We start from the raw sequence: 26,176 nt of genomic DNA on the forward strand, positions 1-26,176 counted from the left end.
TATCTATGTATAATCATTATGACATAATAAAACATAGTACAATTAATAACCCTATATATGAACATAAGATTTAATTAATATTAGCTGAACCATTTATAAAAATGCAGAAAACTCTATTTCTTGATTAAGACCATGAGGTACCAGAGTGTTGAAATCATATATAGCTTGTATATAGTGTTGAAATTGTATATAGCTTGTATATAGTGTAATCGCTACTAATCTATCCTTTCATTTCCTCCTTCTCCCAGTTCCTCTACCCTTGTTAATTGTAACTGTACCTTCCGGCACAACAGTTCCAGTTTGATGTATCTATTGCACTCCTGTTTTATGTAAACCAGCATGATGTGTTTTCATGAATGCCGGTATATAAAAACCTTAAATAAATAAATAAATAAATAAATAAATAAATAAATAAATAAATATTTTTGATCCAATCTCAATAATATTTATTTACGTCGCCACCTCTCCATCTAATTAGTGGTTTGAGTATAACACAAAATGTTTATGTTGAGCTAAAATGGAGTGTTCAACAAGTGGTTTGCCCTCAATTTTTCTGTTCTCAGCACTTCTGTGCTTAATGATTCCCTTATTAAGGGTTCTAATAGTTTTACCAATGTATATCTTTTTGCAAGGGCAGACAGCAGTATAAACAACACCCTCACTTTGACAATTGGTAAAACATTTTAGATTAAATTCTTTGTTTGTTGTATTAATGGTTATACTTTTAGGGGTAGATTTTAAAAGTTGCACGTGGACATACATGTGCGCGCGCTACCCGGCGCCACACATGTACGCCAGATTTTATAACATGCATACACATGTTATAAAATCAGGGGGAGATCACGTGATGCAGCGAGAGAAGCAGATGTAAGTTTCCCTCTCAGCACCTGGCCTCTGCAACCAACCCCATCCACATCCACAAAATTAGCTATTAGCAGTTTAATTTCTCCCGTGGTGCTTATCTAAGACTCCGGCTTGTGATAAATTGGACGATGACCTCTCGAGTAGTGAAGAAAGAGATAAAAAAGATAGAAAGAAGCCATGAGGCCTAGAACTCTCGTTATCCTCAGAGGCAGATGTCTTAGCGACTACTCTACTGGCGGCAGTGCTGGCTAATATAAATGAGGCGGTTGTCGAAGTGCTGGGACCAGAGCTAAAAGTTATCTCTGGCAAATTATCGGAACTCTCGGCTGCCCTGGCTGGCTATGAGACTCGATTCTCCGAGGTAGAGCAGAGGGTCTCTGACCTACAAAGATGGCCTCCTGACTGCGCAAGCGGACATCTCGGCCCTGCGGGCATCACTGGTGAAACAGGCGACTCACCTCAAAGATCTGGAGAACTGCTCATGCAGGTCTAACCTGCGATTCATCTGCCTCCCAAAGTCGCTCGAGGAAAAAGACCTGCCATCCTTTTTAGAAACTTGGCTGAAAGAGGAACTGGGCCTCACTGCTATGCACGGGACCATGCGGGTGGAGAGGGCGCATCGTCTCAGCCTTAAAAAGGTAAACTCCACTCACCCAAGGGTTGTCATCACAAAACTGCTTAACTAAGCACATAAATGTGAAATTTTGAGAGCTCTTTGCACGGGACGGTCTCTTACTTATGATCAGCAAATAATCTTGGTATTTCAAGATTTTTCGGCAGGAATGTCTGCGCAATGCCGAGTCATGGCCCCGTTCTGCTCTAAACTCATCAATCTGGGCCTCCGCGTCACTTTGGTTTATCCTGCCCGCTTGCACTACCCCAACAGGCATCCATTGGCTCATCACTGCGGAGGAGGCACGCACCTTCACACAGGCCCCAGACCAGTCGGGGATGGAGGAGCCTGGCTGAAACCTCCGGCAGGGGAGAGAATGGCGCAGGTTGGAGCTGGAGTTTTGTTGTTTCTTACACTTTCAACCCAGCAGTAATGTTTGTTCAGTTTTTTGGGACTAATGAGAATCTAATCGAGGTGAAGTGCATGCCACTGCGGAATCCCTTCGAGATTATGTGAGATCTTTACATTTTTGGGGTTTTTTGAATTATAATTGTCTGACAGGACTTGCCTGTTTTAGGCGTGCTCCGCGCAAGGTTTTTTTTTTTAGTGTGTCAACAGTGACATTTGCTGTGCATTGGGAACCTCTTTGGTTCATTTTTATTTTTTTTCTCATATGCCTCTGGATAGGACTGATGCTCAGTTTTTCTTTTTTTTTGAGAATTACCAGGAACCTAACTGCGGTTACAGGCATTTCGTTGAGGAAGTCCTTCAAATTTTTGTGGAATTCTCGTGAAGTTGGTTTTTTTTTGAATACCTCGATTGGGACCGTGCGTGCATAACTCAGGCGTGTTTAGCGCAGGCGGTTCTTTCATCTTAAAAAAGCGGTATTTGCTGGAACATTGGGACTTCCTTTTTTTGTTGTTATTGTTGTTGTTTTTGAACATTTACAGTGACTATGTCCTGTGGACTACCTTGAATCCTTTGTTTGGAATGCGATGTGGATGGGGTGGAAGTGGGGGAGGGGGTTGAGTGCATGGTGGTGTTCTCTGTTCTGAAGTTTCAGGCTTGGAGATGGGATGGGGGGGAGATGGGTGGGGGGCTGAAGAGGGAAGGTACAAGGGCAGAGGAGTTAATACTCTCAACTGACACTTATGCTCCTACAAGTAAGTATTGCACTAGAGCAGGTACAACGATAAATCAGACGCACAAGTTGATAGTGGTGATCTATGCTGGGAGGATCGTCACTCAGACGTTCCTGACAGATCTGCATTTGTATATCTTTACTATCTGGGACTCCTAGTATTCCGACTCAGATAATATCATGGAATGTGTGTGTAATTAATTCACCGATAAAACGCTCCAAAATATTGACTATATTAAAAAGGAAATCGGCAGATTCAGCTTTTTTTTTTTACAAGAGACTCATCTTACTGATACAGACAGAACATGTTAAATTAGGTAGGAATTGGATGGGGGTGTCCACTACGCATCAGCCACTTCTAAATCTGCTGTAACAAGCAATTACCGATCCAGATCCAAAAAGAAATTAAAGATCCAATGGGACATTTTATCATTTTGGTGTCGGAACTCTATAATACCACCCTGGTACTATGTAATCTATATGCCCCTAATAATTATAACCCCAGTTTTTTTCGAGAGATTTATCAAATTTTGCTTCCCTACATGGCCGAGATGATTGTTGTGGGTGAGGATTTTAATACTGTCTGAGACCCCCAGCTGGAAGCTTTTCATAATCGTTGTCACGAAGCTAGCATAGGCCAGAGTCCATCTTTGTTGGAAAGCTCTCTACATTTGGTAGATGCTTGGCGAACTCTGCATCCAGGGGAGAGGGATTTTACACATCTCTCTCGGGCCCACGCTACTTTTTCTAGGCTAGACTACTTCCTTACAAGCAGCCATGCCTTTTCGTATATTCAAGAAGTGGGAATTGATGACATTATTATTTCTGATCATGCCCCGGTCTGAGTCGATTTACAGCTTGCGCATTCCCCAGCTGCTACCCGGATTTGGAGATTTCCCTATTATGTAGCTGAGGATGCGCACTTTTATAAGTATCTAGACGGGAAGTGGTCGGAATTGTGAAGTTAAACCAAGAACATCGGGATCAACCTATTCTATTTTGGTATGCTGCCAAAACGGTCCTTCGGGGGGACATAATTTCTTATAGTGTCCACAGACAGAAAACTTTGAATCAGCGTATCTTGATGCTCAGTAACCAATTACATCGTGCCAAAGCTCAGGTGGTTCAATCTAGCTCTCAGAAGGCTTGGGAGGATTATCTTTCCATACAATGTGCATTGACTTTTTTACTACATCACGGGCTAAGAAAAGCCTTTTGTATTATCAATTCAAATTATATCAATATAGCAATAAAGTGGGCAGGTTGATGTTCCACTTGATTAAGTCTGCCCATACTATGCGCTTTATACCAGGGCTGTGGACCCTGGAGGGTCCGGTGGTGACTAACACTCCCTCTAATTGCGTCTTTTTAGAGACTATTATTCTAATCTTTACAAGACAGAGGATTGGAGTGAGGTGGCATGTGCAAGATTTTGCTCCTCCTTAAAACTTCCGTGCCTAACAGCTGCCCAAAAGGAGGAGCTCAATTGTCCTATATCAGCAGAGTTGGTCCGACTGGCTATTCGTTGGTCCAAGCGTCTTAAGACCCCAGGACCTGATGGTTATTCTGCTGAGTTTTAAAAATGTCTTAATGAGAAACTTGCATTCCCCTTGTCTTCTTTGTTTTCAGAACTTATCAGAGTTGGCTCCTATCCTGTTACTGCTTATCTTGCCCATATTACTCTCATTGCTAAAGTGGGCAAAGATCTCTTGCTTTCCGAATCTTATCGCTCGATCTCCTTGCTAAATTTTGATCAAAAATTGCTGGCTAAAATTATGGCCGATCGATTGGCTGCTGTACTTCCTTCGTTGATTGAGAGTAGTCAAGTGGGCTTTGTGAGGAAGCGTTATGCTCTCTCCAACATAAGATGGGTACTGGCGTCTATGGGTATGTGTCAGCAAATGAATACCCCATACTTAGCTATTAGCTTTGATCCCGAGAAGGCGTTTGATCGGGTGGAGTGGAAATATTTAATTTATATATTGCTGTGAATGGGTTTTGAAGGTCTCTTTTATGACGTTATACAGCTTTTATTTCGTGATCTCATGGCGACCATTCTAGCCAATTGCGCGCAATCTGAACCCTTTCCCGTCATGCGAGGCATAAGGCAGGGATGCCCCCTATCCCCTCTGTTATTTATATTACAGCTTGAGCCTTTGTTGTTAGCACTACAGGCAAATCGGGTGGTCAGGGGCATTCGGTTTCACTCAGAGGTCTTTAAGTGTGCAGCTTTTGCCGATAACCTCCTAATATTTCTCACAGACCCATTGACTTCTTTGTACTCCCTTTTACAATTGCTGTGGGCTTTTTGAGTTTTTTTCTGGGCTACGCCTAAAGGAAGGTAAATCCTCGGCCTTGGCTTTTCCTGATACTCTGCAGGAGAGATGGAGAGATCCCTTCCCTCTGCAGTGGGCAGGCAAGCCTATCCGTAACTTAGGTGTTCAAATACCTAGCGACCCCAGCCTGGTATACAAATTTAATATTCCACAACTTTTGCAATATACATATGATACATTGAATAATTGGAAAACTTTACTGCTGCCCTTGGGAGGGGGGGGGGGGGGGGGGGTGTCAGAGAAACTTGTTTAAAATGGTAATTCTCCCCAAATGGTTGTACATTCTTCAGAACTTATCCCTTCAGCTCACACACAAGGATTTGTCTCTACTAGACCGGTCTTTGCGGAAATTCCTGTGGAAAGGTGAAAAGGCCTGTATACTGCTTATGTGGTTGCAGGAACATTGGGGTGCGGATGGTTTAGGGGTCCCGGACTTAGCTATATATAATTTGGCGAGTAATCTGCGCATAGCCAGAGACTGGTTACTAAATAAATCTTCTTATATCAATGTAATAGCAGATCTGGCTTTAAAATGCCTGAATAGATCTTAAATGTGTTCTACAAGCTGAGGCAAATAAACTTCCAACTTTTTTAGTTCAGTCTATTATTACTAAGCCTATCTGACAAGCATGGTTGAAGCTTTCTAAACTACTGCATGTACCTCAGACTTGTGCTTACTTACTGCCCATTGTAGGCAATGTTGACCGGTTCTCAGTCTTGGGTTTTCCGTGGATGGGTGGCAAACAGTATTACGCAACTGGGACAGTTGATTACGGGGGAGGGGAGGACCCTGTCCTTTGCAGAATTGCAAATTATGTATGGACTTGGGGGACAACATACTTTTTCATACTTACAAATCCATCACTATCTTCAATCACTACCTCCAGCTTTCCTGCAACAATCGACTTTCCACCAGTTGAATAAGTATTTGGCTTTGAAAAGGAACAGACTCCCTCGCTCTCTGTTTATTATAAATGTGTAAAGAATACTTTGCGGGTGGATGTCTTTTCCATAATGGTAGATTGATGGAACAAGGATGGGGAGTTTATTGTACCTCACTCAATTCTTCGATTCTGTTTTGGAAGAGTGGCCAAGATCTCTCCTAATATGTATTACCGGGAGCTACAATATAAATTCTTGGGTAGGGCTTATGTGTCTGCTCAGTTAGCCCACCAGCTGACTTTCTCCACCTCTGCTTCATGTGGCAGATGTAAGACGGCGGTGGGAACCTTGTCACATGCCTTTTGGTCCTGTCCATTTATCAAATGCTATTGGAGCCGTATTGCTGGATACATGGCAGGCCTTTTAGGTGTCTCCATACCAGTGGCTCCACTTTGACTCTTATTTGGCTGTATTCCCCCCTTGCGTTTTAGAGATCTGGGTCCACGTCTGCTGATTCAGAAGGCAAGTTTGGTGGAGAAGAGGGTGATTCTCTTGGGTTAGTGGAGCGAAGACCCACCTTCTTTTTGGACTTGGAGGAATTATTTTCATTCTATGATGCATATGGATAATCTGTTCTCTCGCAGCTCACCTTTACACTGGAGGCGTTTCTTATCTACGTGGGACTCATACATACAAGCTCTTCCACACAGATCTAGGAGTCGGATTCTGAATGACTAAAGTCTTTTTGCATTTTTTTTTCTGATTTGGATTTCTTACCAGCTCTTGCACCTGAATGCCAGGCATTGTTTGTTTGGGGGTTGGCTAAGGGAGGGTGGGGAAGGGGGGGGAGAAATTAGGGGCTAATTTTATGGTTCAGCATTCCAGTGGTATGGTCTGGGGATGTATCAGAACACAGCATCCCCGTGTTGTTGTATTTGTATTTGATAAATGCTAATAAAAAACATTTTTAACATAAAATCGGGGGTCGGCGCACGCAAGGGGGTGCACAATTGTGCACCTTGTGCGCGCCGAGCCGCCTTCCCCCGTTCCCTCCCGTCTGTTCTGAAATCGGAGCGGCCTGTGAGGGAACTTCCATTCCCCCTAACCTAATCTTTCCTCCCTAGCCGTACTCTAACCCCCCCCCCCCAATTCTTATCATACCTTTTGCGCCTGCCTCCAGGCAGGCGCAGGTTGCGCGCGCTGGCAGCCTGCCTTCACGCGATCCTCTGACATAGCAGTAAATGGCCACTGTGTTGGAGGCCTCTGGCCACGCCCCCGGACCACCCCTTTAGTAAAGCCCTGGGACTTATTCGTATCCTGGGTATTTATACGCGTTGCAGGGCCTTTTGAAAATGGGCCCGGCGCACATAAGGTGATTTATGCGTGTAGAACTTTTAAAATCCGGCCCCTAATTTTCATATTGACATTACATACACTGGATTATCCACATGGTCTGTGTCCTGCCAGTCTTATATCCATTACATAAGTTTCTGGTAATGCAGAAGGAGGCATTAAATCTGTTAGATTTTTCTCTTGCTTATTAGCGATTATGATATCCTTTTATTTATTTATTTATTTATTTAGAGAATTTTATATACCGACAGCTGTTTGCACATCGTATCAGTTTACATATAACATAACTATTTGGCAATGCCTTTACATAGAACAGGAACAAAGCATACAAAAACTAACAATAACAAGATAACCTGGATAACTGAGAAACTATTTACAGGATTCAATGGTATATCGTCCATAATTTGGTTAGAAAAGGAGTCCATAGAATGATTGAGTATCTGGGTAGGCATAAGAGTGTTACAGGATTTCGATCGATCAAAATGGTAACAGAGGAGTGTTTCAGAGAAAGTTTTAGCAGGGCGGGGGGGGGAGGGAGGGACAGCATGAGAAGTCTAACTAATTGTAGACACGAGGGGGGTTAGTAGCATATTGTAATAGGTAATGCAGAGCAAAGGTACTAGCCGCAGCTCTGTGGGTTGTCAGGCGGGTTGTCAGGCGGCCTGTAGGAACAACTTTTCTTTGAACACTGGTAAAATTTGTAAAACAAGCCAGTGTTTTTTCAAAATCTTCCTAATAATCTTGGACATGTGAGTGAATGTGATGGGACAAACAATGTTATCATTCTGGGATTTTGATTTGGGTTTCAAAAGTTCTCTGTTTTGTTTTAATGCCCGTATGAAATCTTGATCTATACATATCTCAGGATAATTTATTTCAATGAACCACGCTTTCATTTCTGCTGACCTAATATTAAATGTTTAATCAATTGTGCAAAGTCTCCTAAGTATTAAGAATTGAAAATAAGGTAAATTGTTAATGAGACATCTGCTATGACAACTCTCATATTTTAAAAATGTGTTAATATCTGTGGGTTTCCTATATATGTCTGTACTGAATCTGCCGTCTCTGTGGGTTATCAAAATATCCAAAAACAGAATTGTTGTTCTATTGAAAATCATATTGAATTTTAAATTTTGGTCTAAACTATTGAGCCATACATGAAAATCAGACAGACTTTCTTCATTCCCTTTCCATATAACAAAAATGTCATTTAAGTATCTTTTCCACACTAAGATGTTCTTAGCATATGCATGATTTCTCAAATAGCATTCTTCAAACTTAGCGACATATACATTTGTACTTGAGGGGGCCATAGCGGACCCAATCGCCCCACCTTTGATATGAATAAAGACTTGTTTATTGAATGTGAAAAAGTTTTTTGTCAGGACAGTTGTCACCAGATCCATTATGAAGCGTGTGGGAATCCGTTTGCGTGTACTCCTATTGCTGATATATTCCTCAATTATTTCCAAAGCTTCTTTCTGTGGAACATTCGTATATAAAGATTCATCATCAAATGTGGCCAACATAATATCTTCATGAATTGTTGGAAGGTTTTCTAAAATCTTAATAATATAAGAAGAATCCCTTACATACGATGGGATCTTTGGGACATTAGATTTTAGAAAAACATTTATAAAAACTGACAATGGTTCTAAAAGAGATCCTATGGCTGATATTATTGGCCTCCCGGGGGGGAGTTCTGTTAGGGATTTATGTATTTTGGGCAAAATATAGATAGTGGGCATGACAGGATGCTCTACTGTGAGAATGCTATTTTATTTTTAGTAAGAAAACCAGCGGACTTTGCTATCGATAAAACAGAATCAATTTCTTGTTTAATTGTATTGGTGGGATTTTTATCAATTTTAGAATAAAATGTTATATCTGATAACTGTCTTTCAATATCAGTCACATTTTTTCTGATCCAAAATTACAATCGCCCCTTCTTTATCCGCTGGTTTTATAACTAGTTCATTGACATTTTCTAAGCTGGTAATGGCTAATTTTTTGGAAGGCCGTATACATCAGTGCAGCTGGATTCTCTGTAGGCAATAAAAATTTCAGGCATAAAATATTTCTTAGAATCTGTGTGCTTGCCCCTCGTTTTACTGATCACATGATACTACAAGGCACTTCTGAACCCAGAATGGAATCACTAGTAGTTTAGGTGCCAATACTGAAACCAGTCCCCAGGATTTTAACCTCTAGACCATCCACTCCAGCTGAGACTCCAGTGTCAACACCCAAGCCTAATTTAGCTTTGAATGGCCCAGCACTAGCAGATGCGCTTGCCACTTCAGCCCTGACCATAGCCTCTACCCCTAAAAGACTTGCTTGAGCTTCAGCTCTTACATTGGGGCCTTTGGCCTCTGCATCAAAGATACTGAATTTAGCTGAAGCCCTACCTACACCAGCCTCTGCATATACTCCGGCTTTGGGGATCCGCTTCCCTGGCTCATTCTCACAGTAGGCATATGCATCAGCTCCTGTGTAGATACCCTCAGCATTGGCTGCACCTTTTCTGTCAAAAGTATCAACTATACTGATCAGCTGTGAAGCACTGGTAGACACAGACCCTATGCTCGTACTAGGACGTATGTTAGCTGTCATCTTAGTAGCAGATTGGAGCGGGTGATCTAAGAAACTGGATATATTTCTCCTAGAAAGGTCACTCTTTACTGTTACGTTTAGTCGACTCTTTCCAAGAGCCTTAGATTTCTCCCATCTGTTGCCTCATCTTCTTCAGGTGGTTCTGATTCTCACTGGCTCACTGTGGAATCCTTTTCTGTTCGTGCTTTGTTTCTGACAGAAAAAATTATGAAATTACTTCTTAACCATCCAACTGGCAACATTCTTGACCCATCCAGAGCCCTATCTGAGCCTCCCTACCACTCAGGCACAGGCTTCCTACCATTCCCCAAGAAGCCACTGACACCTTCCCTGCTGCACCAGCCTTTATAGGGAGGGATGTAAGACAAAACAGTTTGCCCTCTGCCGCCATCTGCTGGTAGGAAGGACAAGCCCACTTGTCTGCACTGGTTTGACAGGATGATGAGGAACAGGGTTTTATTCACCCATATTAATTACAGCCAGAAGGGGATTGAATAGTAAGATATTTAGGTTTTGTCAAGCAAGTTGCATCAGTCCTGCTATTTTTTTCTACTTCTATATTCTTTCTGGGTCCTGCTCCACCTTTGTGCTAAAAACAAACCCAGATGTTTCCAGGTATTCTGCTGTAGAGGGGAAACAATCCTGCCTTTTGTTTGTTTCTTGTGTCTGATGTATAAATTTAGGTGACTCACTCTGACAAAGCAGGACAGGGCATAGAGTTTAGAGCATTTATGAATGTTCTAAAAAGGCCCTTAACTTGTCTGAATATTTTTTATAGGGTATTCAACAAATATCGCCAGTGAGCAAATGTATATCTGTTTTTCAGTAGCTGTTCTAGCACCATCATGTGTAGCAGAAGAAGCCAGCGCCTGCTTTTACTTCCTCCTGGATTATTCCTCCTCACCACAATCTTTCCTTGTCTCTTAGCTCCTCCTCAGATCCGAGCTTCCTGTTTACAGGACTCTGCCTTTTCCACCTGGTGCCCTCTTTCTCTCTCTGTATGCTCCCTTCACTGACCTGAAAAAAAGAGAGGATAACTCTTGAAAACTAGTTACAGATATATTAAGTTAGTCCAATAAAAGGGCATCACTCGCAGTTTGTTTGTTGACCCTTAATTCCACGTATCCAAGTCGTCTAACACAGGAACCACAATTTATTGCTCCAAGTGAACATAATCTGTACTTCTGTCCTTTTCCCCTCCCTCCCTTCTGCCTCTCTGTCCTCCCTTTCATTTTGCCCTCTCTCCATTTCGTCCCTGTCATTTGTCCTTCCCTCCCCCTGTGCCTCTCTCACTCTCCCCTGCCTCTGTTATGTCCCCTGCCGTTTACCTCTTCCTTCCCTGTTCCCCTCTGTCTTTCACTCCTCTCTCCCCTGTGCCCTTCTGTTCCACTCCTTTCCCTCCTGTCATGTTTTTATCCACTTTGTCCCCTCTGCCTTCCCTCTCCATCCTTAGCTGAGCACAGTTCAAATATTAAAAACCCTTCAGCAGCTCGATGCCTTTGCAGTGCGCCACAGAAGAGGAGCAGCACTGCCTCCCTCCTACATATGCTGCCCGAGCTCCTCCTGCTGAGCAGTGCAAGGGAAGCAGAGCAACTCGAAGAGAAACCCTGAAACAATACATTGAGGAGCATGCATACCCACTACTAGAGGGATGTACAGCACTTAAGCAGAGCACTAGAAAAGAAGAATTATGCTGCAGATTTTGTAGTGATACATGACAGAAGACTCCTATTTTGGGACTGAAAACATCAAGCTCTAATAAAGACAGCGTGCATGAAGTGGAGCCTGCAATGTGATCTTCTGTTACCTTATCTCATCTTTCCAGGAGCAGAGCAAAGATCATTTGGGCCCTGGTGCAGACCTGGTGCGTGGAGTCCTTCTGATGACAGGATCCAGGAAATGGGGGATGGGGAGTAATCAAGTGACTGCACCCATCAAGAGGAACCTGTGTGGCTCAGTTAATTTCAGCCCATGCATTTCTCATACTGTATGGGAGTCACCTGGGCTTGAGTTAGCTGATCAAGGCCTAGCCCATCCCAGCTAAAATTGCATCAGCTGTGTCCCATCCCCACCCCTCTGTACTTCTACCACTGCACACTCCCTTCAGAGCCAGCCCCTTCATCCTACAACAGGGGTCCCCGATCTTTTTAAGTGAAAGGTGGCTGGGGGGAGGTGGCAGGGAGGGTGATCTCTCCTGGAATTTGGCCCTTTTTGTGATATGAAATGCTGGGGAAGGGGGAGGCAGAGTGTAGGGTTCCCATGTTTGTATTTCAGATAGGGAATCAGTAAAAAATATTTCTGGGACATTGGTAATCCTACCTCACCCCCGGGAATCCTACCCCCTGCCTCAGCATCTGCCCCTGGAGGTGTTAGGGGTGCATGAATGTCAGGGTGGTGTGTTTTCATGTCACACACTTTCGCACTTACAAGCCCCCCCCCCCCCCCCAATAAACTCTTGCTATCTGTACTTCCTCTGCTTTCTCAATCCTTTCATCCACCCCCCTCTCCCTTTCTCCCGTTCTCTGTTTTCCCTTTTTCTCCTCTCACTTCCTCACTCTCCTCCTCCCACTCTTTTCCCTTCCTCTCCCCTACCCTCTCCCACACACCCTTCTCTTCCTCTTATCCAGGTCTCTTGCTTTTGCCAGAGGGGGTTGGGAACCCCTATCAGGATTCAGCGCTTCTATATTTACAGTGCCACTGCTGCCACATTGATCTTCTCCTTTTGGTGGGGGCTGGGAACCCCTTGGCACTTCTGACAGCTCCAATACCAACTATACTTGAGTGTCTGTAAAAATTGCAAATCACATTTCCTCTCTCTGCTGACCTCATGCATCGTGAGATCAGCTGCAAGAGGTAATGCCACTTCCAGTTTTTGCACGTCCTCTAAGTGCCAGTATTGGTTTCTGGTGTCAGAGCTGACAGAGTGACTGAACTCAATTCCACGGCTTCTCCTCCTGCTTCCACCACAGGTTGCATGTAACCTAATCCTTCTCCTCCTGTTGCCATAAACTGGATAAAATTCATCCATGCTCTGTAGTTTAGAAATCCCTGCCCTATTTCTGTCTCTCCCCTTCCCACAAGGGGTAGAAACTATACTGATCCATTTACTGTGTAGGTACATTTCTTTTGTAATGCTTCATGTACTTCAGTTTTCCCCATCACATCTCTTATCTCTGTATAAAATAGACCTGCAACATCAGACTGACCCTAAACAGAATGGCCTGCTGGCTCAGTGGCAGTGCTGTGCACTGCTGGGCAGAGGGACCTGGTTGTGACTCTCTTCTCAGATCTTTCACTCCCCTGGTTGGTTGGAGCTGGGAATGCTGGGGAGGGAATCCCAGACATTGCACAATGGTGACACCTAGTGTTTGGATTTGGGAACCATGATTGCAGAATTCCAGAAGGAGCTTTGGTACATTGTCCCAGTCAAGGACTGGCACTGCAGTGGTCAGTCTAACTATGTTGGGAGGGGGCCCTAAAAACAGAGGAAACATTCCCAGGTAATTGTGAATGAAGACTTGTTGTGCCAGGTCCCAGGTCTGATTTCAACTGAGATGGAAACCACGGATTAAAAAAAAAGAAACAAGAAATCCCACACAGAACTAAAGGAGCCTACTTTAAGGGACAAGCGTGTGCATGGATCCAAAAAGAAAAAATCCTGTCAGAGTCCTCATGACCCCCTTATGTTCTGAAAAAGATTATTAGGGACACACACGCAGCAGCCTCATAAGCCTTCCTTTCTAGTCTGAAAGCAGTTACGGGTACAAATAAAAACTTTGATCGTTGACCATATAATCAAATGATGCAGGCAAAGCAAACCTATTTTGAGCATGGTGACAAAGCTTCTACATTATTAGCTTTTAAATTAAAGAAACAAATTGCCCAAGCTCAAGTACATCACATTAGGGATGGGGAAGGACAGTTAAAAGTGAATTTTCAAAGAGTTGCACGCGTACAAATTAGCAGCTGCAAGCACAAATAGCACATATTCGCATAAATGCTATTTTATAAACCTTAACCGTACACGCACAAGTAATGGTTGTGCAAATAAATCTGCTTGTATAAAAAAGTGATGGAACAGGAGCTTTCTGGGGCGGGGCCAACATTTATGCATATAAATTGCTATTTATAACCTGCAAAAGCGATGCACGTACATATGATAATTATCTGGTGTAAGTCAGAATTAAACTCTTTATAGCCAAATACAGACTGGGTGAGGGGTCAAGGTAAACTGGGGGGGGGGGAGTTTGGGCTGAAGAACAAGGAGGGTCTTGATGACCTAGAGATAGACTGAACAAACTGGTGGCCTAACTGGTAAAACTGGTAACTTCCTTCATGCATGCATGTTACAACATTTGATGACTTATACACACAAAAGCAGACAATTGCTAAGGAAATTTTGCACGTTAAATCTCGATGTATAAATGATTAAAATAGGGAACACAAATACTCGCTTGTAGGAGATTTGCGCCACTTATCCAGATAAATTTTGACTTCTCCGAGTAAGTGGTGGCTTTGCTGCCACTTAGCCAGATTAGCCTCAAAAGCCACTGCTTATCCAGCTAAATAATACAGCCAGATAAGTATTAAAAATGCTACTTATTCGACTCTGTTTAAAATAAATGCTGCGTATCTTTTACATATGTGAACATGCTGTTGGGTAGATTTAAGCATATTGGGGCAGATTTTAAAAGCCCTGCGCGCGTAAATCCTTCCGGATTTACGCGCGCAGGGCCCTTGCGCGCCGGCGAGCCTATTTTGCATAGGCTGCCGGCACATGTAAAGCCCCGGGACGCGTGTAAGTCCCGGGGCTTTCGAAAAGGGGTGGGAGGGGGCGTGTTCGGGGGCGTTCCCGAAATGACGCGGCGTTTTGGGGGCGGGCCCGGGGGCCTGGCGCCGGCCCAGGGGCGTGGTCGAGGCCTCTGGACCAGCCCCCGGGACCGGAGGACGGAGCGGGGCTACTGGCCGGCACGCGCAAAGTTACGCCTGCTGAAAGCAGGCGTAACTTTGCCGACAAAGGTGTGTGTGGGGGGGTTAGGTAGGGGAAGGGAGGGGAAGGTGGGGGGAGGGCGAAGGAAAGTTCCCTCTGAGGCCGCTCCGAAATCGGAGCGGCCTCAGAGGGAACAGGCAGCGCCGCTGGGCTCGGCGTGCGCAGGTTGCACAAATGTGCACCCCCTTGCACGCGCCGACCCCGGATTTTATAAGATACGCGCGGCTACGCGCGTATCTTATAAAATCCAGCGTACTTTTGTTTGCGCCTGGTGCGCGAACAAAAGTACGCGATCGTGTAATTTTTAAAGATCTACCCCATTGTATATAGTGTGCACATCCGATTGCACATGTTCACTCCTCTACGTCCGTTCATTGGCGTGCCTGCGCATGTATTGGAGTTATCCTTAGTGAATGAACCTAATCAGATTTTGGGAAAATTCCTGGAATATTATCAGAATCTGTATTCAGTTGATGACTCTGTAAGAGATGAGGAAACTGATGATTCTCCGCTAAAAATTTATTTACCCAGCTTGAAGGTTTAAATAGGGAGATAACAGACTTTGAAATACAAGCAGCTAGTAAGAGTTTAAAAGCTGATAAATCTCCTGGGCTGGATGGGGTATTGTGGAAGGTGATTTTGGATGATAATTTCAGTACATGGACATGGAAAATACATGATTTCCCTCAAGCATGCATCAAGTTCAATGGTGAATACCCAGATGCCTTCGCTCTGAATAGAGGAACCAGGCAAGGATGCCCTTTATCCCCTCCCCTCTTCACTTTAGTAATGGAGCCATTAGTGAAGAGAATTAGGAGAAATTTGGATATCCAGGGTATTCGGATGGGGTAGAGGTTTATAAAATATCTTTCATTGCAGGTGATATGTTCAGTTTGGCTCGTCCTGTCATCTCTTTATTTATTTTAATATCAGAACTGTATTGGTATGGGAAGGTGGCGAAATTCCAGATAAATACAAGAAAATCTGAAAATTTAAACATTCCTGTATCTTTGGAGGACCAGTTAAAGAATAGTTTTCACTTTAAATGGTCTCAACATTACATAAAATATTTAGGGTTGAAGATTACTAGGGGTGATCAGCAGATGGCGCAAGTAAGTCACGCTTCTTTAATACAGGCAATTACATCAGACAAATACCAGTATTTCGTGGCTGGGAAGAACAGTTGATATTGCACTATTTGTTTCAGAAGATCCCAACGCCAAATCCTACTACCATGTTAAATAAAATCCAGAAGAAATATTTTGGAATTCGTTTGGATTTCCAAAACAATTCTGTATTTACCAAAAGGACAGAGGGGATTGGGGGGTCCCGAAAGTAGATAGCTATTCTTGGGTGACACAGGTGAGGGCTATGCTGGGTGGCATGGGGGACTGACAATGAAACAATGGGTTCAAATGGAGCAACATTACTTGGGGGCAACTCTTATTTCATTTTGCCCTTGGATTTTATAGAAAATGTGCAGTTCTAGAATAGTGTGTAATCCATTCTCTATTGCAATGTGGGATTCCATATCTATGCTTTTTGCAACCAGCTCCAAACTATGAGTAGTGGGCTATAAATATTTTCAAATACATTAATTAATTAGGGATAACATTTCTTCATGAGGACAGTATACTCTGCTTATACCACTTAGGTAAAATGGGGAATTTCAGGTGGAGAATGAAGGGCTTAGTTTTAAGAGATGGGAAATAGCTGGTTTGACACATTTAGGGCAACTTTTAAATTGTCAAGGATTATTGAGCTTTACCGCATTGAGGGAAAAATTCAATGTATTAGAGGTGTATCATGTGTTCTTGCAGGTAAAACGTTATATTAAGCACAATGGGGGCAAAAAATGGGTTACTTTATGCTACTTCCTCGTAAAAAAGGTAAGGATGGTTTGCTCCGCAAGGGTTTCATATCTAAGATGTATAAGGAGTTGTGCTGTGTCGGGGAAGAAAGGAAGGAGGCGGGAGGAACTGAAGAATGAGCTGGATTGCTCAATTAACAGAAAATTCCTTTAAAGTATATCATCATTAGTATTACACCCCTTATAGATTGAAATGGATTTAGAAAACGACTTCTGATCAATGCTGGAGTGATTGTGACAGAGTGGGAACTATGGGCCACATATGGAGGGCTTGTCCAAAAATGATAGGATTCTGGAACTGCAGAATTAGATTAGAAAAGGATGTCTTAGTGTCTTCATTATTAGGCCAATTATGTGAAGAGTATTGCTGTGTAACAAATAGCTGGGCTAAGCAATTTGTTTTTGCGTCTGTCTAAAGTCTTATCTGATTAAGAAATGAAAGATTAAGTCATAACTGTCTGAAAACAACAATTATTTTAAGCCCACTCCTGGGGTATTAGATAATTGTGAAACTACAATTGCTCCCCTTTTTGTAGAAGAGAAACATATTTTTCTGTTGAAAAAGTGAAACACATCACATGATGCTCCATCTAAGATGAAGGGTAAATCCTTGGATCTAAAATGGAGGATAAGATCTAAAATGGAGGACAGGGGCATATTACAGCTTACATCATACTAATTACTAATCAGTATATCCTTATATGAAGGAATAAATCTCCTGCCTGATTGGCTCTATGTAGTGATGATGTCATGAGAATATGATGCAAGGAGATGGGTAATAATGTATTCATCAACGGTGTAAAATCAAAAGTATATAATGAACAAACTGATTTTTAAATATTTTTTTTCAGTTAGAATTGTGTTTTTTGCAGTAAACCACCTAAAAGAGGAAGATTTGGTTTTATGTCAAATTGTGGGGAATATAATAGATGGAGCAATTAACAGTCTTGTGCAGGCAGAAGATATCCTCATATGTTCGAGTTTGGGCATTATTTCAAACCTGGGACAAGGATCACAGTGAGACATTCGTGGACAGATAAGTGAGGGCTTTCAGTGGGTTTGGGAGAGTAGGGATATTGGGATTAATCAGCTGGTGTATGTTTGCAAAACTTTAATAAAATAAAATTAAAAAAAAAAAAATGATTGACCCTAGTTACATAGTCCTTTTTTTGATTGGAAGGTGTTAGACTTAGTTCTTTCCAGCGCACGTTTTTAACACTCAGGTTCATTTTTTTTAAACTCCCAGTGCAGTAAGCTAATGATGTGCTAATACATCAGGAGTTAAAAATGTGCTGAACGCACATTTTAACACAAGAAAGGAAAGAGGACAGTTCCTGACAAGTGGCGGCAGCCTCTGCCACCAGATAAATACCGATTTATCTGGCAGCGAGAAGCAGCAGTCCTTATCGGTCTATCGAGTGCAGGTCTCCGCCTCTTAGCCTGATTCTGGGTTATTTAAGGAAGGGCACTGTCAGATATAACCTAGGAAAGGGCTGGGTTTTGTTTTTGTTTTTCTAGTTTTTGGCTTATGCGGCCACTTAGACTTCAGCTATGCATACATTCCTTACTGCTGTCAGTTTCCTGGGTTTCAGGAAGAAAGTGAAAAGGATTCTCCTTCGTGACCTGGGGGATAAAAAAAAAAAAAAGCACTATTTGAGAGAAGCTACCACTGGTGCTCCAGACCTGAAAAATAAGAGACAGGTACAGGAAGGATAATTAAAACAGAGACACCAAAGATCAAAATTACTCCTGGCAGGGATTTTGGTGTTTTTTAGAGATGTGCACTTATTTTTTTTATATTAAATTCAACAATATAGCAGACAAAGTGAGATGGAAGCGACTGCTCCTTTACACTCCATGTCCATTGGGCAGGTACAAATTCAGCTTAATCTGAGATTTTTAATACAACTCTAAACCATTTTGAAAGAAAAGTTCTTGGCTTTCAGTGCTTATATTTTCAGTAAAATAACTGTATGTTTGGGGGAGTTTCGCCCAGCAGTTTCTTCTTGTTTTGTTGGGTTTCCAGATCAATTTGAACTGGACTCTAGTTGGCTACAGAGCCATGAGCTTTCATTGTCAACTAGCACCGTTCTCCCTATTTTTATGGCTCCTCCCAGCTTACTTAGCCCAGCCATTGAGGTGAGAGCCGTCGAGCAGGGGGACCTGGTACACATATATCCCCGCTGAATGGTGACAGGGACTCCCACCCCTCCCCCGGGGGCTATGAGTGCTGCCTCTGCAGCATCCCCAGCCCTGGCTAACCTGCGGAACAGAAGCCCTGACCTGGGACTAGAAGCCAGGGCTTCAGCGTGGCAGTGTGTGCAGCGCTGTCACTGAGATCTTCCACACCATATACAAGCACGCATAAAGCTGTAGCACAAAATGCAACTCTTAATTACTGGAGGGCAACTGAAGGATGGGGCAAACCATCACAGACTAATAACACTTTGGATTTGTTAAGCCTGAGCAGTAAAGACAGAAGAGTATGCAGGTGGCAGGAGCTCCCTGTTTATATAGAAATCCCTCTTATTTTACAAAAGATGTAATGACAAAGAGACGGCACTAAAGACAGTGCAGAACGTCTAGTAATCATTTCTATAGCATCATCAGATGTACACAGCTCCGTACAGGACACACAAGAGCCAGTCCCTGCTCTGTAGAGTTTACATTCTAGTCAAGGCTCAGAGACAAAAGCAGTAGCTAGGCACTTCAACCTTTTCTTCTGAACATTCCTTGATATATAGGCATGTACATATATTTACACATATCTGCATATACTGGCACACACCTGCTCGTCACTCACCACTTCTGTATTCTGCAGGAGAGTCAGAGCCTGAGCGCGACGCACCGCACTAGTAATGAGAGGAGAGAACACCAGGACATTATTGCAGACACTAATACAGAATTTACGAATGATACAAAATAAAATAAATTTCACATTTAAGTTTAAAAGAATACACTCTGATATTCTTATTCTCTTCCTAGCTGTAGCTGAGTGTCTAGTCCAGAATGTATATCACTGAGTCATTCCTAGAATTCTGTGCCATCTGACAGTGGCTACTGCAAAACAAGCTGTGGGCCGCACGTGGCAGTCAAACTTTTGTTTTATGCTCCCTGCAAGGATTGGGGTGTGCCCTTAAGAAAGCAAAGTGGTTGCTCTGTCAATATGCATCAGGCACTTCCACCTGTGCTGACAGTACTTCTTACCTTGACTTCTTCCCAGTGGAATGTGATCTGGAGAATTTCAGACTTGGGCAAACCTAAGAATATATATACAAGAGAGGCTGGAATTAAGCCAGGCTCAGGGAAAATATTCCATGCAGTTTCCTCCCAAGTGAGGCCCCTCTCTTTGCTTTCACTTTCCTGGAAATGTACTGCCAGTAAACCCCAGTCTACTTTCGATTCCCATCTGACAGCAGTGGAGCAGTGAGATAAGGTGACTGCTTAAGATGGTTTTCGCACCAGAAAGTTTGCTACTGCCATGTGGCTCAAAAGGAAGCATAACCCCCCCTCTCTGGTTTAGGGGCCAAGAGGGCAGTGACCCACAAGGGTTCCAGGGCAGACTCCCACTCCAAACAGCCCAGAGATCCTGGGACAGGGTTCTTTTCCAAATGGGGAAGGACTAAATCCTGCAAGGCTGAAGGCAACGGTGGTGACTCTTTAGTTGCTGCACTGGAGGTGGTGGTAACTGTTCTCTTTCAATTTTAATGGATGTGAAAGCCAAAAAAATATACTGGAGGCTCAGAGTGAGTGCCCAAACAATAAATCTTTACTGTAGAGTTCTCAAATAGCAAATTGGCACTGTTCACATCAGTTCTTGGCACAAGATGGTATTGCATTTCCTGGCCGCGGCAGGCCCACAACCGGCTCTGCTCACCCCCAATGCCCAGGTTTTAGACTTGCTCCTTCCTGTTTGGCAGTGGTAGGGAGTCGCCTACTCGCTGGTGCTCCTGCTACGATCCCAGGTTCCTCCGGCAGCTCCGCAGCTTCCTCCGGTCTCAGTCGGGTCTCCCCACATGCGTGAAGGGGAGATGCCGCCATCACCTAGTTCCAAGTCTGTCCGCCTTAGGCGCATGCGCCTTCACTGACTTTAAAGGGGCCACAGTGGGAAACCTTCCCACGGCCCTAGATGATGACGTCTTCAGGCCTTACTATTTAAGACAGGCTCCTCCATTCGGTCTTTGCCTTGGCAACAGGTCTCCACGCTTCCTGTCGTGTGCTTAGTTGCTGCTTGTTTGTGTTCCTGTTTCTGTACCTGACCTTGTTCCAGTCTTGTGTTCCTGTTCCAGTCCTTGTGCTCCAGTTCCAGCTTCCTGTTTCCTGACTACCCTTTGGACGGATTCCTTAGCTTTGACCCTAGCTTTGGACGGATTCCTTGGCTTTGACCTTCACTTGTTCCTGCCCACGCTTTGGATGGATTCCTTGGCTTTGACCCTTGCTTGTTCCTGACCACGCTCTGGACAGATTCCCTGGCTTGGACCTGACCTTGTCTCCAGCTGCCTACCCTGACTTCAGCTTGAACCTGACCCTGCCTTCAGCTGACTACTTTGGACTTGGCCTTTCTTAGACTCTTGCCTACAAGCCCGGACGTAACGTGTTCCTGGCTTCTAGGCTGCTTTAGCCTGTCCGCGCTTCTGGAACCAGGCCCAGCTCCGTTGGACCCTGCATCTCTGCTTCTTTCTGGCTCCTTGCCATGGACACTCGCCTCAGGATCAATCACACGGATGCCCGCCTAAGACCAGCTGGCCCCGGTACCCAAGGGCTCAACCTGCAGGGAACGAGGGCTAGTATTGACGAAGCTCCAGTTGGCCTCCGCTTCCCATTCAACTCCGCCTCCTGACAGTGGGGACCTGTGTGTGCTTCCTCACGGGAAGCGCCAACTCCACCTCGGGCTAAAGGTCCACCCCTACAACAGATGGAATTTACAGTTCTCCAATTTTATCTGTGCAAGTTTCTCTCAATATTAGGCAGTAAAAACTCTCACTCTTCAGGGCTTGAATAAGTAAATTTCCCAGGTGGGCATGGGCATTCTTAGTAGAATTTTAGGTCTTACTCAGAGTTCTCCTCTTCAGTTGTCTTAATGGGATTTTTCTTAGGAGAAGTCCAGTAGCAGGGAACATAGCATCTCTCTCTACAGGTGTCCCCTCTTCAGGAAGAAAGGGAGGACATAAACTTCCTCCGGGGAACTCGGAAAAAACTCTTCGCAAAAATGTCAAAACTCTGGAAACCTCCTGCCAACCCCCTTGTTGTAGGCTGGAGAGCAGTGGATTCTTCCGTACCTGCTGATCTAACCTGTCAGACTCTCTAAATCCTCCAGCTCGGGGTACCAGAGCTCTCACAGGAGGAAACTCCAAAAAGGGCAACAACATCCAAAACTCTACAACCAAAAATATGAAAGCAGCACCAAAGTAGGTTCCCTTTGCACTAGGGTATTGGCTCAGGCTGTGAAACCCTTCCAAGCAGGGGAACAACTCAAGAAAAACACTACTCCTCTCTCGGACCCCTAACCAAAATGCCATACTGAAATGATGTAGGCTGCATTTATAAGGAGCAGGGGCCTGGCCGTTCCTGGAAACTCAGATAAGGAACTGATCCAAATGGGGTATCACTCCCTCCACTACCGTTCCTATCCTATGGTAACATGCTGCTGAGCACAGGGCACTGCACCATGGTTGGCATGCTGTATCTCAAGATCCCGAGTCCATCAAGGTGCCCAGCATCCTGATCTTCTGCTGCTTCTGGCTGCTCTAAGGGACCCCTCCTAGTCAGCAATTTTATAGGTTCAGCACCCAGGATATCCTGTGGCTTGCCCTAAGGACATCATTGCTGCTCTGATATAAAAGAAGCTCAGTCCTCTAAGCAGATTCCTGAGCAACAGGTTTGGATCCTTGAGTTGCAGTGGGTTGCTGGTCCTGTTCCTGACTTCCTCCTGAGACCTACTTGTCTCCTGATTCTTCTTTCACCTGCTGCCTACCCTGACCTCTGCTTGACTCTTAACACTGTATGAACTCTACCTGTCCAGTCCTTTGGCCTGTCTCTCAATCCTGAACGAGCTCTGCCTTGACTCTGCCTGTCTGACCATGCTTCTGTTTCTTATTTCTGTTCCTGTGTATTGACCTTGAATGTCAGCTGCTTCAGATTTCACCCTCAAGCTCATGAGATCTAGTTCAAATGGTTCAAGACTAGGGCCACTATAGTGACAATGCTAAGAAGTCATCACAGAAGAATTTTGAGTTGCTCTAGCATACCTTGGTGTGACTCCAAATGCATCTGGGAGCTGTAAGTTGGTAATAAAGGTATTGCAAGAAAATGTTCATGCTATGCAATACAGAAACCCTTGGCTAGTGTCAACTCACCAGTAAAACTGCTATTAAAATGATTCAATGGCTTCCCTTTGTAACATTTGTCAGTTCACAGGCTGTCCCCATGAATCGCTGCACTCACTTCCCCAGCTGAGCCATCTTGATAGGCTCCAGCCATGGCCTGATGCCGCCAGCTCTGCACGTGGCAGGACGCTGCTGGGCCCATCCAACCACGCTCCTCCTTAGGTGCTTGCGCGCCTGACCTTATTTCTTTTAAAGGACCCGCGGCAGGAAAATCCTCACAGCGCCTGCTGATGAGCTCACACTCCAAGCCCTATAAAGGGTTCCCCCTGGCCTTCTTTTACTGCCTCAGCAACAAGTCCAGCTACTCCTTGGTAGTGCGTGTTGCTTCCCTGCGTTCAGTCTTCATAAGAACATAAGAAACATAAGAAATTGCCATGCTGGGTCAGACCAAGGTCCATTAAGCCCAGCATCCTGTTTCCAACAGAGGCCAAACCAGGCCATAAGAACCTGGCAATTAACCAAACATTAAGAAGATCCCATGCTACTGATGCAATTAATAGCAGTGGCTATTCCCTAAGTAAACTTGATTAATAGCTGTCAATGGACTTCTCCTCCAACAACGTATCCAAACCTTTTTTGAACCCAGCTAGACTAACTGCACTAACCACATCCTCTGGCAACAAATTCCAGAGCTTTATTGTGCATTGAGTGAAAAAGAATTTTCTCCGATTAGTCTTAAATGTGCTACTTGCTAACTTCATGGAATGCCCCCTAGTCCTTCTATTATTCGAAAGTGTAAATAACCCATTCACATCTACTCATTCAAGACCTTTCATGATCTTAAAGACCTCTATCATATCCCCCCTCAGCCGTCTCTTCTCCAAGCTGAACAGCCCTAACCTCTTCAGCCTTTCCTCATAGGGGAGCTGTTCCATCCCCTTTATCATTTTGGTTGCCCTTCTCTGTACCTTCTTCATCGCAACTATATCTTTTTTGAGATGCGGCGACCAGAATTGTACACAGAATTCAAGGTGCGGTTTCACCAAGGAGCGATACAGAGGCATTATGACATTTTCTGTTTTATTAACCATTCCCTTCCCAATAATTCCTAACATTCTGTTTGCTTTTTTGACTGCTGCAGCACACTGAGCCAACGATTTTAAAGTATTATCCACTACGATGCCTAGATCTTTTTCCTGGGTGGTAGCTCCTAATATGGAACCTAACATCGTGTAACTACAGCAAGGGTTATTTTTCCCTGTATGCAACACATACAGGGAAACAAATTTCATCTGCCATTTGGATGCCCAATCTTCCGGTCTTGCAAGGTCCTCCTGTAATGTATCATAATCCGCTTGTGATTTAACTACCCTAAATAATTTTGTATCATCCGCAAATTTGATAACCTCACTCATCGTATTCCTTTCCAGATCATTTATATATATATTCAAAAGCACCGGTCCAAGTTCAGATCCATGAGGCACTCCACTGGTCACTCCCTTCCACTGAGAAAATTGTCCTGTTTCCTGTCTTTTAACCAGTTTTTAATCCACGAAAGGACATCGCCTCTTATCCCATGACTTTTTAGTTTTCTTAGAAGCCTCTCATGAGGGACTTTTTCAAACACCTTCTGAAAATCCAAATACACTACATCTACCGGTTCACCTTTATCCACATGTTTATTAACTCCTTCAAAAAAAATTAAGCAGATTTGTTAGGCAAGGCTTCCCTTGGGTAAACCCATGTTGACTGTGTTCCATTAAACCATGTCTTTCTATATGCTCTACAATTTTGATCTTGAGAATAGTTTCCATTATTTTTCCCGGCACTGAAGTCAGGCTCACTGGTCTATAGTTACCCGGATCGCCCCTGGAGCCTTTTTTAAATATTGGGGTTACATTGGCCACCCTCCAGTCTTCAGGTACAATGGATGATTTTAATGATAGGTTACAAATTCTAAGTAATAGATCAGAAATTTCATTTTTGAGTTTCTTCAGTACCCTAGGATGCATACCATCCGGTCCAGGTGATTTGCTACTCTTTAGTTTGTCAATCTGGCCTACTACATCTTCCAGATTCACAATGATTTCGTTCAGTTCGTCTGACTCATCACCCCTGAAAACCATCTCCAGAACTGGTATCTCCCCAATATCCTCATTAGTAAACACGGAAAGAAAGAATTCATTTAGTCTTTCAGCAATGGCCTTATCTTCCCTAAGAGCCCCTTTAACCCCTCGGTCATCTAATGGTCCAACCGACTCCCTCACAGGTTTCTTGCTTCAGATATATTTTTTATTATGAGTTTTTGCCTCTATGGCCAACTTCATTTCAAATTCTCTCTTTGCCTGTCTTATCAATGTTTTACACTTAACTTGACAATGCTTATGTTTTATCCTATTTTCTTCAGATGGATCCTTCTTCCAATTTTTGAAGGATTTTTTTTTTTGCTAAAATAGCGTTTTTCACCTCACCTTTTAACCATGATGGTAATTGTTTTGCCTTCCTTCCACCTTTCTTAATGTGTGGAATACATATGGACTGCGCCTCTAGGATTGTATTTTTAAACAATGCCCATGCCTGTTGAACACTTTTAACCTTTGCAACTGCATCTTTCAGTTTATTTCTATTTTCCTCATTTTATCAAACTTTCCCTTTTGAAAGTTTAGTGTTAGAGCTGCAGATTTACTTATTGTCCCCCTTCACTCCTGGAGTGGAGGAGTAGCCTAGTGGTTAGAGCAGTGGGCTATAAACCAGGAGACCAGCGTTCAAGTCCTGCTGTCGCTCCTTGTGACCTTGGGCAAGTCGCTTTACCCTCCATTACCTCAGGTACAAACTTACAGGCCGATACAGTACTGTTAACCTGCATTTGGAAGCGTGTTTTCGACGTGCTAGCTTTACCCCTTATTCAGTAAGGGGTAAAAGTGTGATGAAAACGCGCGTCCAACCCCCACGAAACTAATAGCGCCTGCAAATGCATGTTGATGGCCCTATTAGTTATTCCCACGCGATACAGAAAGTAAAATGTGCGGCTTGGCTGCCCAAAGGCTGGCGTTAATTTCTGCCGGCGCCGGGGAAGTGTACAGAACTTAATATCATAGCGATATTAAGTCGGAGGCCGCAAAAGTAAAAAAAATAAGTAAAAATTAAAAATCGGCCCGCTGGTTGGAAGACGGATGCTCAATTAT

At 43.7% G+C, this 26,176-nt stretch overlaps 1 long non-coding RNA gene across 2 annotated transcripts; it reads right to left on the reverse strand.

Annotated features, from left to right (window-relative positions):
* Window positions 1-7,440: 7,440 nt before the first annotated feature.
* On the reverse strand, window positions 7,441-20,266 carry LOC115099424. 2 transcript variants are annotated; one of them, XR_003858772.1, is made up of 4 exons: window positions 19,873-20,266; window positions 19,469-19,517; window positions 10,710-10,822; window positions 7,441-9,997 (listed from the first exon to the last, which is right to left on the reverse strand). It is a non-coding gene; the product is annotated as an uncharacterized LOC115099424 (long non-coding RNA). The 2 variants fall into 2 exon arrangements; XR_003858771.1 differs by having other exon boundaries at window positions 19,454-19,517.
* Window positions 20,267-26,176: the final 5,910 nt, after the last annotated feature.

Source organism: Rhinatrema bivittatum, chromosome 9 (assembly GCF_901001135.1).
Source record: "Rhinatrema bivittatum chromosome 9, aRhiBiv1.1, whole genome shotgun sequence".
In the NCBI taxonomy this organism is placed as follows: Eukaryota; Metazoa; Chordata; class Amphibia; order Gymnophiona; family Rhinatrematidae; genus Rhinatrema; species Rhinatrema bivittatum.